This window comes from Vanessa tameamea, chromosome 7 (assembly GCF_037043105.1).
Source record: "Vanessa tameamea isolate UH-Manoa-2023 chromosome 7, ilVanTame1 primary haplotype, whole genome shotgun sequence".
In the NCBI taxonomy this organism is placed as follows: Eukaryota; Metazoa; Arthropoda; class Insecta; order Lepidoptera; family Nymphalidae; genus Vanessa; species Vanessa tameamea.
The window spans coordinates 10,376,094-10,391,598 of record NC_087315.1 but is presented as its reverse complement, the minus strand read 5'-3'; the positions used below and the strand labels follow the sequence as shown (position 1 = coordinate 10,391,598).

At 32.7% G+C, this 15,505-nt stretch overlaps 1 protein-coding gene across 1 annotated transcript in view; it reads left to right on the top strand.

Moving 5' to 3' along the window:
• Nucleotides 1–677: 677 nt before the first annotated feature.
• LOC113398321 (uncharacterized) overlaps nucleotides 678–15,505 on the top strand; it is a 49,888-nt gene continuing 35,060 nt past the window's right edge. Inside the window, exon 1 of the mRNA XM_026636988.2 lies at nucleotides 678–927. The gene's annotated coding sequence lies outside the window, so the exon portion shown is untranslated. The remainder of the gene's footprint in view (nucleotides 928–15,505) is intronic.

The window sequence follows — 15,505 nt, the reverse complement described above, 5'->3', positions numbered from 1 at the left end:
GAAAATTGTTGGAGCTATTTTGAAAGCAATATATATTCAACAAGTAATTAATGCTACAAAAAATCGGGGTAACGAATATAATATTATTAAAAAATTACATTGGACGAAATGCATTCGAGTGCTCTACATTCGTCGTTAAGATAGAGTTTAATGTGAGGTTTATGTGTTTAGAATTTTGTCACTTTTGTTTCGGTAGCATGATTTATCTTACAAACTCAAATAAATAAGAAGAGCAAAAATGTTTTTTCACTGCTCTACTTTGAATTATTATTAAAGTTGCTATGACCAGTTATATGAATTAAGTTAATGATTGATTATTAATTGACCGCTACACATTTATGTTAGGTAAATAGAGATATTAGACGTCGATTAGGACAACATCTAATATTTCTATTTCCCATCGACATGCATTTGCACAAATGCATTGACAATCGTTTTTAACATTCTATACGAAAACGTTTTTTGGTTCTGTTTCTCAGCTCTCATTTTTGGCGTAATATCGCAACGACGATCATAGCGGGATTGGCGGCCACGCTCTTAGTTCTTCGTTTGTTTTCGTATCCTCTCGGCTTTTTCCGTACCCCTACTTCGGATGTGATTACGTGAGCCTTGCGAGAGCGAACGAGACCTCGATGCCCCTCCACCCGCTCAGGGCCACTCGCTCTGCGATCGGTCTCTATCTATACCAGTTTTCAGCTAGCCGTGCGTGTGAGTGTTTGTGTCTTTCGCTTAAAGCGAACTGATACGACTTTTAATTCGTGCGTCTTTTACAAAAACTCTGCTACTATTTAGTGCAAAAAAACTGGACTTTACGCTCCGTTGCAGCGTTATCGGTACTGTGCAGGAGGTGTTTTGTGAATTTGTGAATGTTTGTGACTACGCGACGTTGTCGTGTCGAGTCCGTCGTGGATCCTTCGGCTCTGCAAGGTAAATACAGCAACTATTGCTTGTAAGAAAGATCGCATACGTTGAAGAAAATAGCTTAGAGTGTCAACTTTTAATGATTTACTAATAAATTTGCCAAAAAGATATCAAGACTCGTTCACCACCTACTTACCAATAAGTATTATACAGAATTTTTGTACCGTTATCTGACGTGTACTCACCGACAATACACGATAAAATTTAATTGTGTTCTCAATCGTAACCAATTTATTCTTCTTTCATTAATCTTTGATAGTAGGTATTTAGTTTATTACTTCATCGCGTTAGGAAATATCTAATAGATTTCAATGTCATTACTTGTCTTAATAGTGCGCTTATAAGGAAGCGCGGAACTATTGTTCTTCCTTTAAGCAATTAAAATAATATCTAAATAGTTTAAAGGTTCTTCATAACAACACATTCAGAGCGTGTTCTAAAAATACTCTGGGATAAAAATAAAGATAATTAATACCTATAGACATATGTATAATAGATTAATTAGTGAACCCATTTGACTTGGCAGTGCAAAACTGCTTTCCAGCAAGTCTGGATGGGCGTGGCAAGTGGCCAAGTGTTTCCAAGGCCCACGGGGACGGGTTTTTTAAATTGTCCACCAAGAGTGACCAATTTCATCACCGTTGACGATCGTTGGCTCATTTAAAAGTCATTTAACTGACAAAGCTTGCTAGTTACTTGTTGCTTTCGTTCATTAAAAAAATACTTATTTTGATTAATATTTATAAAAGTTCTTTCAAAAATTGTACCAAAATACAATAGCACAATTTGAAGAGTTTTAAGTTTAAAACCACGTATAATCAGACCGTGTGGTTATAATAAAGAATTTCAAATCGTTCTCTTAACCGTTTTAAGTATAATCATTTGCTTTATTTACTTTAAGACAGTAGTTTCAATTTAATTAATATTAACAACGTACAGATTTAACAGAATTATCAATACAAAACAATCGATTAAACGTAGCTGTGTCCATGTGTCGTGTTGCTTTCTCAACATTTCGTCTATTTTTAGCGGTAAAGACGCGCGGGCGCGGGGTACTGCAAGTAGGTCGCGATGTTTGCTCGTCCGCGACGCTACGTACCTGCGCTCACGACGTCGACCGCCGACCGACGCTTCTTTACTTAACAGTGAAGGATAAAATCATCATTTATATTATTAGAGGAATAGCATGAGGTCACAATGACTACAACGAATTAATTTGCGATGTTATGATGTACTAATATCCTAAACAATACACAAATAAGTACTAATAGCTTTTCGGAATTTAGTTTTGTTTTATTATATTTTTTGTGTGATTAACCGGTCAAAATTCCATGAAATTCAAAATAAGACAGGTCAACTTAAACTTTAATGGCCGGAAGTTATGTGATTCATTTCTACATTTCAATGTTTACAATTCGCTTGAAAGAGCTTTGGCTTACAAATAAGCTCATCTTCATGATCTATCTTAATAATTATAATTGTTTAAACGAAAAATAATCCTTTAAAGTTATAAAAGGTTTTTAAATTAGAAATATTTTCAAATAACATTGCAAACCAATTGCAATTGACCTTTTCGGATCGAAATAATAGTCCGGGTGAAGCCGTCATGTGAACTATTATGCCCAGTGGCAGGCAGGCTGACAGCGAAGAAATGGCGACTGTAGTGAACGACCGAAATATTGCATGAAAGATAATTTCCCCCGCAGTTGAGCGATGTCGTCAGCTGATAGCCCGAGGTTAATGGCCTCGACTTTGTCTCGATGTCCGCGCACTTATCGTACTATGTTCGTACGTAATACATATGAGGTCGAAGGGTTATCGGGACATTTCAAATTCGTTTCGTATTTGTAATTAAACACATTCTAGCTCTAAAGTAGGGCAAATTTATATTCAATAGGTGGGCCTAGTGCTTTTATAATCATGACTATCATTTGAATGGCTATTATATCTCATTCAATACTTTATACTTTCGATTGGATCTCATTTATTTGTATGTATTCAGTGAAGTCTTTTGAAATTTGTTATCGAACGTAAATAACGTTTGTGTGTGTTCGTGTTTTGTTCAATGTTATAATTTTTTTGGTCATTTATAACTGCTTACAGTTCTTTACAAGACATTTATTTAAAATGTATAAATAATTAACGGTTTATTAATTAACTTAACGTCAAATCTAATTTATCAATCAAATGCAAGTGATTAAAGGTAGTTATGTCAATATGTATCTATATAGCTACATGTGTTCAATAATTCTTATTAATATAATGTGTGTGGTTTAAAGCGTAATGTAATTAAAATCTAGATAACAATCTGCGGTTATAACAAGACAGTCAACCTTGAAATGAGGCGAGGTTATTTATAGTTTATTGTACACCACTACTTATACGTTCCGACTTTACATGGGTACAATTAAGTTTTTACCACATGCTATTTATTATATTATTATAATATGATCAGCTATTACTATTCGCCCGTATTTTTGAACACAGGGGAGAAATCTTCAAAAAGATCCTAGAGCATAATAGGGAGGGATAGGGTTGCGTGAAATCCTCATAAAAGATTGAGATTCGTCTGAGAGATCAAAATCACCTGTGTTTTCACATAATACTTCCATTGCTTCATTCGTACCCTGTATTCCACTTACGTTTTAACGCTTACGCCTAGGGGAATAGAGTGATGTCACCCCTGGCCACATGAGGACACATGAAGCCATTTACATTTACAGCCTAAGGATCTTGCCCAATATTTTAAGTCTCCGATGTTACTAAAACTAAAAGGCCGAAATGAAGCCTTAATCGCCTCCCACAAATTGAATTGGCTCTCTCTTGATCCAGCTCTACCATTTCTGGACCATGACGATCTAAATTATAATAGAAAGCTGTCTGTCCACGACAATTTGTTTCGAAGAAGTCATGTCCGATGTTTTGGCACTCGTATAGATGTACCCTGTAAATACCCGTCACAGTATTGGCACGTCGTCGTCGCTTCAAAGGTATTCCTTACCCACCAAAACAACTGTCATTGTCAGTTACCTGCATAAGTTACAAGGTAATTTTTACTTAAGTCTTATCAATCTTTAAAAGCAATAAGTACGATTTTCGCGACGTGCTTCATGTTGTTCGCTGAGATAGTCGGCCCGTGTCGATAGAGCTCTCTGATGTTCCTGTTTAAACATCCTCGCATCGATATCCGAGAAAGCGAGCTAATACTTTGCAGTCTCGTAGGAGATCTTGTAATTTCGCATAATGAGCCATTAGCCATTCTTTATTATGGGAGTTGAAACTGAGTTCTACAAAGATGGACTCACCGTATTTTGTGAGATCAAACGTGTCTCCTGCAAAGAGCCATCGATCGTGCGACACCGGCACTGAGATGAACTACTCTCGATCTCTTAAGATTATCCAACTATGCATGGCATCTTCTCGATCTGGGGCCAAATTCGGTGAGTTCTCATTGTCTCCCTAAAGTTCTCCCCAAACGCCGACACTAATGTATCGTCCGCATAACAGAAGTCTTTGAATAGTGATTTAATAATGCTAAATGTCCATGTTGTGTATCCATATATTAGCGAACCGAATATGCTACGTGTATCTGCACTCCTTTAAAGGAGACGATACCTAGAATCACACTGTTCTCCACTTACTCTTCGCACTAGACAGTAACTAATGTCTTATTCTCTGAAGCTTGAAGCAGTTACATACGCGTAAGTTCGTGCATATACTGGACCCATACTATATTACTGAGTTTCTTGCCGGTTCTTCTCGGTAGAATCTACATTCCGAACCGGTGGTAGCTTTACTTTAAATAGTTTATTAAATGACGATTCAAAAGTGCTTGTAAAAGCCTACTTGAATAAAGTATGTTTTGATTTTGATTATTGGCAGCGTTCGCTTTGGAAGCGTCTTATATAAAAATATAGCCTATAGACCCCAAAAAGAAATCAATAAATAAAACTTTAGAAATCTTAACGTATTTAGAATAATAATCTTTGCGTATCATAGAAAAATTAAACAAAGAAACACATTTAAAAATATGAATAGTATGATGATTGTTTGGTAAATAATCCAAATAACTATCGGCAAGATAAATGCAATGATTACTCTTAAAATTTTTAAAAATATTTTACTCTGTCTCCACCTACGTGCAGTCCGTGCCGTTGTTATATTTTATTTATGTTATTTTAATGTACCTTCATGTTAATGAACTCTGCGACTACTTCTTCATAGACCATGAGTTTGTGTTTGTTAAGTACCTTGGTGTTATTAATTTTCGCGAGACTGGAATATCCTCAGCTTGTCTGGATGGTATTCGGTTCTCTTATTGATAATCAGGTCATCTCTGTTATATATTCTACCGCCCCACAACAGTACTCAGTATTGTTGTGTTCTGGTTTGAAGGGTGAGAGAGCCAATGTAACTACAGGACATAACATCTTAGTTTCCAATGCCGATTGGCGATGAAAGGAATGGTTAATATTTCTTACAGCGCCATTGTGTATGGGCGATGGTGACCACTCAATATCAGGTGGCCCATTTGCTCGACCGCCAACCTATACCATAAAAAAAGAAAAAAAAGGCCTTGGTAATAACAATAGCCTTAATTAAAGATTTTTAACTGTAACATAGACATAATATTTCAAGAAATTCGGTTCTATCTTGAAATATCACCTAAGTTTTGATCAGAAATAAAGGTATGGTATCGAATTGCCAGCGGCACACAGTCTCAATGAGTATCCGCCGCAAGGCTAGATGGGTAATTGTCAAAGATTACTCCTGCCATGAATCAAAAGTTAAAACCGACAGACACTCGCCTGATTTACAACCATTAATACGTACCTTTTGAGTTTCTGATTAAATTTGCTACAGTCATTATATAAAAACAAAAAATATATGTATATATGTTTTTTAAATATAAAATTAATATATAACTATATTAGACAATGTATTACCTACTAAAAGTTATTTTATTTGAATAATATTTGTACAATATAAGAAAAACTCCAATCCGGTAAAAATTATGAATTATATAACAAAATTACGTTTTCGATGTCTCTACGATCGAAATAAAAAATACTTTAAAACCTCGTAGACAAAGGACCTTTTATGTCGAGAGCTTAGTCTGTCGAACTTCAAACACGATGCCGTACCAGTCATTATTCTCTTCCGCTTGTAATACGTGAATTCTAATTGTAGCGAAAATTAGGTTACGTATTGCAAAGGAGTTTGAAAGAGTAAGTGATCGGTTTTAATGATATTCATATGACCAGCTTTGGAGACTAAAAATTGAGGAAAATTTAATAACAAGTCAATTTATGAAATAAAATGGTCTTGATTGGTATTCAGTATCTAAGTATGCTATTTAGCAAACATTGCATAAGAAAAAGTGATATTCGTACATTATTATCAATTGATGCTTTAGACGAAATTTAAAATTACATATATAATACCACATTTGATATAATATTTTTACTAAAACTAGGTATTTATGAAGAGATTAACAATAATGAGAGCAAGTTCGTGTTATGCGACATATATGGTAGAGTGCTGTATTTAGGTAAATGATTGGAAACAGTTATTTCATTTATTTTATTTATAAGAACCCTGGTATTCTGTACAAGCTTAACTGCATGATAACTTTGTTGACTATTTCACAAAATTACTGATTAGCAATGTGTTTTCCATATTTTTTTAGTTTGCTTCTTTTATTGTGTCTGCAACAACCATAAAGAAGTTTTACTTCAAAATAATTCATGCTTTGTGTTTAATTAAGTATTAGTTAAAACATAATACTCTAGAAATGTGAAGGTTTATCAGAAAGAAATAGAAAAACTTAAAAATATTGTCTATTTAATCTTTGGTATGTTAAACTGTGTTCCTTAAATGGCTCAAACTAGTATATTAGTACATTTTCCCTTTTATTTTCAAGTCGCAATACTGTTCCGTTAGATATTTAGATTCATCGACAGCTTAGATCGGAAACCGTCCACCACTTTCACCAGCCGCCATCTTGTTGGCGGCCATGTTATGCGCGCGCGCAACTCATTGAAGAATTGGCACGCTTAGTTTTACTTCGTGCTTCACGTGACGTAAAGCTCAAGTCATTACAAAATATTATTGCCTTGCTGTTGAAAAATCAAAATTTTTGTAAAATAATAATATTATGCTAATTTACCTAAAAAACAAATGATATCCGCTTACTTAATGGAGTTTTCATAATTACTTAAGTACCTACCTACGAATTTTTACCACTTAACATTATTTTTAAATGAATTCTGACTATTTTGGATAAATAAACAAAACATTCCCGGTTAATGAAATCGATTTGTAAACGTAACAAATAATTAAGTAATATTATCTTTACTCTTAAATATTTAATAAATCAACGTTTTAATTAAGGCAAAATATGTAGGTAAGATGAAAAATATGGTACATCGTAGACTGTGAACTAATTTCAATTGGTTAAGTTTGAGATAAATTTCACATTTTATGTCAAGGTCGATATCACGGTCGTATACTGTTTAAAATTACTCGCATGACGGAATTCTGATTTATTTTTCAAATGTGTCTTCTTAATTTTAACACCCAAAATTAATTTTATTTAACCATATGCTTTCATACATTGAAAATATTTTAATAATCAATTTCCAGAGTTCATGAAACTGATGGACTAAGACTAAAGGTGACATCATAAAAAATATAGAATACTTAAATGTCATAATTACTGTCACTGCTCTCATTGAGATTACAAAAAAGTTAGTAACTATGTTTTGTTAAACGTTGGGACTGTAGAGTCACTCTACAAATAAATAATATCATATCAGAGAGATGTCACAGGTGCGCGGGCGCAGCAGCGAGCGGCGCGGGCGTGCGAGTATTCTCGTGACACCGTTTGTAGTTTGTTTAACCTAAAAACCATTTTGTCGTTATCATTTCAATGTACGCATGATATTTATTTTACGTTCAATGTTTGCTTTTTATCCATTTTTTTATGCATTGTTTAGATGAATTATTATTAAAATATTTTATTTTGTATATTTGGTAAGAATACCTTTAAATCTTTGTCCGAATTTGTATGAAATTTATTGTTTTTTTTACAGTTAACTACAGCAAGAATAGCCCACCTTCACGTCTATCGATAAAGTAAGACTTTAAAAATGTATTACTCTCGCACAAGTAAATTACGAACGCATCTTATTAATTTGTAAGATAATATGTTGATCTTCGAAACATCATTAATACATCCTTTACAAACAAACCTTTACCTACAAACATTTTTAGGAAATTCGTATTAATGTATGTAATACAACCAAAATGTAAGTTTTAGTTTATGTATTTAGTGTACATTTCTTAAATAATTTTAATTCGTACCTAAGTTCCTTAGTATGTGCATGTTTAGGAGATACAATAAGTTTGTTTGTTAATTTAAAAAAAACTTTTTATTTGCACTTTGTACTCGTATTTGTGTAAGATTGATAATTACTATTTAATTACTTATACTTAAAATTTTAAACGTTGCCTTACGTACAATGTAAAAGTAGATTTATGATTAAGCTGGTCCCAGTTTATTTTTTTATCAATTTGTGAACATGTGCTGTTAAGTTGTCGTCGAGACCTCTCATCGTAATGGGATACACACCCTGTATCCAAACCCAACGCACTTGAGTGTTGAATGTTATTGGACATGTGCTTGGTAGATAGAAGTAATTAAGAAAATAATAATTATGTAACTTGCTGTAATACCAAGAATTAAAAAATTACAATTTAATGACGCCTTCATTTCATTGGAAAAAGTTAAAACATTATATTTTAGTGAATTCTAGTCTACTAACGCAAATAGAAATTCTTAATAAATAGATATGAGTTAATTATATTTATAGTTAAAATGATTTTGTAACTAAGAAATAATCTTAGTTCAAGTTAAATAATGAACTTGACCCAGTCAAGAACTGCGCTCGTTCAAAATGTGTTCTGTCGTATCGTCTCGCTGTGCCTAGCTCAAACGACCTTCGGTGAACTTTTTGCTCATTGCCTCTAACTTTTGTTGTTGACTCCCTTTCTTTTTATATTCTTTTATAGACAACTACGTCGTTGATTTTATTACTTCCTTTTTGATGATAAAATTAAGAATCTCGAATACCGATTACCGTGTTTCCTTCCTCGTCGTCGTCTAAAAAGCAGTTTAATCGAGTTTACTCGGCGAACGAAGCTGACAAAAACGTCTCCGCTATACCAAATTTGATTCGCAGTGCAGCAATACAATGAAGTTACGGTTTGCGCGGGTGTCGGCAGGGAGCGAGCGGCGCGAGGGCGGGGGCGCAGGTCAATGACGTCCCTCCGTCTGGGGCCCGACCCCCGCCCCTCCGCGCGTCTGAACCAGTTCCCGACCGAGTCATGTAGCTTACCGCCATCTCTATCTAGTTTACACTGAGATACTGTACTCGCTTACCTGCCAAACATTCTCGCTAGGTTACATTCTGTTGCTATAAAAAGTTAGCATTCGTCCGACGAACGCGCCTGCTCTGAATGGTTACTCCCAGAACTCCCACGAAGACTGATATCGCGTTAATCAGTATTCAAATACCGGTTTAGATGATATCGCGGGAGGTTGTGTCGCTGTCAAAAACTCGACGCGCTAATGGCGAAACAGTCGCTTTCGCAAACCGTGTCGTAATGCTATTGAGCCGAGAATAGTCGAAAGTTTCTTCACGTATTTTTTCCCTCAACCGATTAACTTGCATGAATAAAGAATTTGTGTTGTTCCGTGTTCGTTATCGTTTCGTACCGATATTGCTTGCAAAATACTTTTCAATTTAATTCAAATAGCTCAATAGCTCGCAAGCTATTAAAATATTAAAGAGGTGAATTCGTGAAGCTGAGTACCGGAAACATCAAGTATAATCCTACCCTCGACGAACTTCGTCATGCAGGTGCGGCGGCGGTCGCAATGAATATTTTATGATCTTAAATAGAAGTGCTTAAAATCACCTCTCCGGGATATGAGTTTATTCATAGTTGTTAAGATTTGCATCAAATAGATTAATGGTATTAAAATTATTTAAAATATATCTTTTTTTCTAAAATTAGTATCTACAAGTGATACATACCAAATTTACATTTTACATTGTTCTGACGAATTATTTATTTATCTTGTTACCTTGCATTTAATTTGAAGGTTGAAATAATAAACTTGTTTGCCAAACCTACATAAACCTACATATTTAGAAGTATAGATATTTCCATAAGAAATTTTCAAATATTTCTAGTTAAAAATCATTGATCTGCTACAAATTGAAGTAGACGAATTTACGTTGACTAAATCGATTCGTAAGCGGGAGCTACTAATAATATCTGACCATCGTTAATTATGCGGATGTCGAGATATCGCTGACAAAGTTCAAGGTTCGACCTCGTACTAACACATTTGTTTATTTACTCGTCCTACTTGTATAACGAAAGCATTGTGACCACCGAAATACATATTGAGTCAAGTTCTTAGCCAAAATTTTTATTTTAAAATCCTTATCATACCGTTAAATCTCTGTCGTATGCAGAAATAAGCAAATATTTTCTTAATATTATGCCTCCATGGTAAGAAACGAATTCAATTAAATATCTTTATTATGCGTATGTTGTTTAACTAACGTAACTTTTAAAAATATATATCATCAGTATTAATTTAGTTATAGATACTCAAATTATGTATTGGTAAAAAATTTAAACAAGCCTGATTTTTTGAGAATCAATTCGGACGATAAATTAATTGATCGATCGATTTCCCAAACGATCGTTTCACGTCGCATGTCGCATTAATAAATGGTTTCATTCTCTTCTGAAAATAAAACTAATCACTTAAAATTTAAAACAGACCTCGATAGCGTCCATTTAAAGTTACAATTATTAATTGTATTATTGCAATACGAAATATATAGAGAATGTTTATATCCTGTCTGCTTCAGCGTCTTATGAGTATGTACCGAACCATCTAAACTAATATTATAAATGCGAAAGTAACTCTGTCTGTGTTCCTATCTGTCAGTACACTTCGTGCTTTCACGGCTAAACTACTAAACCGAATTTGATAAAATTTAATATAAAGCAAGCATGAACCCCAAGCAGAGACAGACTTGTTTATACCTAAAACCTTCGACTCGCCCCCTAACACGGAGGTGAAACCTAGTAACCTATATTGTCGTCGAATGAACACTATTAAAAATTAATAATACGTCGTAATATATAAATATTGAATCGATCATTATAATACATTTGAAAGGATGTGGGTGAGCTATGTAGGTGGACCAAACTGCGCAAGTCACGGTATTTCTATTATATTATTTTACTGAGGAAGAATAAATGAGTTCAAAGAACTTATCATACATAATTTTTATGCAGCATTATAAGTCTATTGAATTAAAATCAAATCGAAGACTAAGATAAGTAACCCAAAACAATTAAACAATCAGAATATTTACATTTTCACATGTAATTTTATTAGACTGTTTATTTTTCAATTAAATAGATTTTTTAATATTCATTATAAAGGTTAATGGTTCAACTCGTAGGCCAGAAGAGACTATTTTGTAGTTAAAAAATTACGTTTCACAAAAAAAAAATTTTAGAGTATTGGTTAATGGTTTACAGTAAGTGAAAAAAAAAATAACTAATACAACATCATTTATATAATATTATTTCCCCCAATATTTCTTTCATATTAGTGTTTCTTAAAATATTAAATTAATTAGATACCGGCGCGCAAGAAGTAAGGCTGGTAAGCGCAAAAGCGGAGCCAGTCACGGTTAAAGAGCACAGCATTATATGAACCCGGAAGGATAACTCGTTTGTAGTGGCAGTCCCTCTAACGGGTAACAACGGTAACCTGTGTATTTACAATCGCTGACTGCACTAATGACGTACATACAGTAAACCACATATCTAAATACTTCAAAGGAATGCCGTCATTAAGACCTGGTGCAGTTTTTGTCACACGCTTGACCATAATAGACTCAATTAAGAATAATTTCCATTTATATTGAGTATGATATCTATAAATTATTTTTACGAAAGCATCCGGAATTACGATTGTTTTCCAAATTTTGAATTAAAATTTATAAGAAAGATTAAAAAAATAATAATAATTATTCGGTACATAAAGTATCAACGACGATTACCATATATAGCTTGAATTACAAACGACACGTTGTTAAATACGTAATTTTTACCCTGTGAGCCTCAAGCCGATGTGCCAATACGTACACGGATATGATCGGGGGTCAACGGTTCTCCTTGATGGGGTGTTCACCTCGAGCGACCTTACACGACACTACAAAGCTGAAATAAAACAACTGCGGATATTGCTCTGATCGCTTGACGATTTGAATACTGATACAAGAAATAAAAATCTCAATCGTAAATTTGTTTTATCTTTACAACGATTAAAATGATTATTGAGAGATGTTTCGTCTCGAGATCAAATACCTCTGTTAGATTTTTTACATCGATATAAAAACGTAACGTCTTACAAAACAATGTTTATTGCGTATATCTATTACAAGTAAATAGTATTTGTAGTCGATAACTATTTTAAAATAACGATTGTGATCCCATACGAAGAAATATGCTTAGCATTATTATATCTTGATAGGTACGGTTAGTTGTAAGCGAGTTAGGACGTGATAAATTAAATAAATCTAGTAAAAAATCGATCGATTACCACTACAGTCGTGTGCAATTGTAGTAATCATTAAATGATACCGACGGTAATCATCCTTACAACCTTGATGTACATGGATTCACCACCACATGTTTGTGGTCGATTATTCGAAATATTTAAATTTTCATAAAATGATAAAAAACACGGATCTTGTAATGACAAGTAAACTCCAAATTCAACTAGATACCTGTAATTGATAATACGGAGTACAATACTGCAAAATTGAATTTAAATTGAATAAAGTGACAACACTTTTTTTTAATGATGTTATTACGTAAATTTATGTTTTTTTTTTCTTTAATATACAAGTGTTTTAATACTCGTACATAAGCAAAAACATCCTACAAATCGATTGCCAATAATCGATTAAATTACAATTACTAATTCTATATTATATATAATTCCATATTAATAATTTAGACGTTACTTGTAAAATTATTCACGTGACAATCGACATGATGATTGACAATCAATTGACGGACTGAAGCAACACAATTAAACCGTATCAATTTTCCGCTCATATTAAGTTTTATTAATAAATAATATATATTGATGATGAACCCATTTGCTAAGCATACCTACTGACCAGACCCTAAAAGTTATTCGATAGTTGAGAAATAAGTTATTTGCCGCAAATAAAACCAATTTTTTTTCAAACTATTTGCAATATTATGTTAATTTATTATATTATATTTTAAACGGTTAGTTCCTTTTTTTAAATTAATCTTTTAAGTTAAAACATCAACTTTAGTCATGCTACCTAGAAATATGAATATTAAAAAAGATAACAATCGTAGGCAGTAAGCATACATATGCTTACAAAACTATATATCATGGTTTCGAAAACACATTTTTGCTGAGTAAAAACGAAGTAAAAATACTTCGTTTTTTTTTATAAAATACATTCTTTATCTGTTTAATTATTAATAATAACTATAAACCGTTTCATCGTATATCATCATATTTATATTATTCGAAACACGATGCAGAACCTATAATAGCTTATGGGCTTACTTCTCATTCTAAACCAAATAGTAGCCGTGATAATTTAACGGGGCTTTTAATTGACTAATTATTGTACGATAAACGTTCCATTCAAATTTTTGCAATAACCAATAATTAAAATCGTATATTAATGCTTTTATCAAGAGCGGAAGTAAAACTGCTTCACATAAAAATAATTGCCGACTTTTATGTTGGCACGTGTTGGTGACAAGAGTTTCAGTAATTACTAAAGTTTTCTTTTAATTTTATTGGAAATGTACCATTACACTTGCCGTTTTTATAATAATTGTTAAAATTAGTCATTTGTTAGTCAGCGCTGGGGATGAAAAATAACAGTTAGCATATATAAAAAACACAGCTTTGCTCAATTGCTCAGAATTGCTTAAATCAGAATTTCATAGTTTATTTTTTTGGACGACATCTATGTACATATAAAGATTGGTTTTATTGCCTTTAAAAACTACGAATAACCTTCGACAATGATCGGCACCTTCGATTTCAAGACGGACAAGTTTTGCGAATATTCTACTTTAAGCCGGCCGCGGAAAAGGTCAAGGAACATATAAACATAAAAATAAACTGAATATTAACTTCTCGTAATCGAAATCAGATAATATATTATCGGTGAATGTACGATAAGGTTTTGCAACCGTATTTCAAGTAAATGTTAATTGTTATTTGTAATTTCCGCAGCCATGTTATTTTTCTTTAATCAAATAATATTCAAGTAAAGTGTTTTTTACATTGTCATTGGGCTATAATTTAAATTTTAAAGGTTAATTTATTTCAACTCACCTTAATGTTTGTTTCATTAATAATCAAATTAAATATTCAAAAAAATGTTTTTCTTGATCTGACATTCTTTCACATCTAAGTCTATGTGCATTCGAGTTCCTAAACGTCCATAACAATATTAGTCAAATGTTGGGTCATAAGCAGCTCGCTCCAGTCGCTGACCGCTCAAAGTCGAAACTATCATTATCAAGTAAAAACGCTAATTTTGTGGTGGAATAATAATAATCTATCTCAGAACGCGCGTCTTAATTGTTGGTAAATAGTAGTCATAAAAACATCCAAAATAAACGCAATTCATCCAAAGTTTCTATTATTTTTTTATCATTTAAAATCCATAAATGACATTACACAATTAAAAGAATAATGTTGATATCAAGATCTAAAATTTATTGAAATTATCGACTATCCCATAAATATTACACTTATGTAGTTTGTACAAGTCTCTGTATGTGATAAAGTATATAAATATTAAAACTTAATAAATCTAAATATAAATTTCCAAGACTAATAAATGAATGAATTTTAAATAGTTGGCATAACGCAACATTTTTAACCGATTTCAATAAAGGAGAAAGTTTTCAATTTGATGTTTATATTTTTCTGTGTGTTCGGCCATAGCTCCGTCGTTTGGATAAGGATTTGCATAATTATATAATTGGTACGATTAAGGTTCCGAAAGTTTCGATAGTGAGTTTCGGAGACAGCAACGGAACTCTACAGTAAATGCCAGCAAATCAACTGCGATTGCTGCTATATTATATCTACAATAAGCTATTTAATTTTTTTCTGTAAAAAAAAAATTAATACCGAACAAACAATTAAAATTTGGCCTGTTTCCTTTAATTGCGATTGATGTACAACGCTCTATCTAGAAAGATAAGTAATTAAATTTTAGAATACATAGTAAATTTAAATTCAACAAAGAATGTGAAAGGATTATTTAAGAAAAAAAGATTTGATCATCATTCGAAATTTTTTATACTAGAGAATGAGTCCTTTCTTAGTACGAGACTACGAGTTAATAGGTAATTCAATTTTTCGTGGAAACAGTATGTATTTTAAACGTAGAAGCAGTTATAT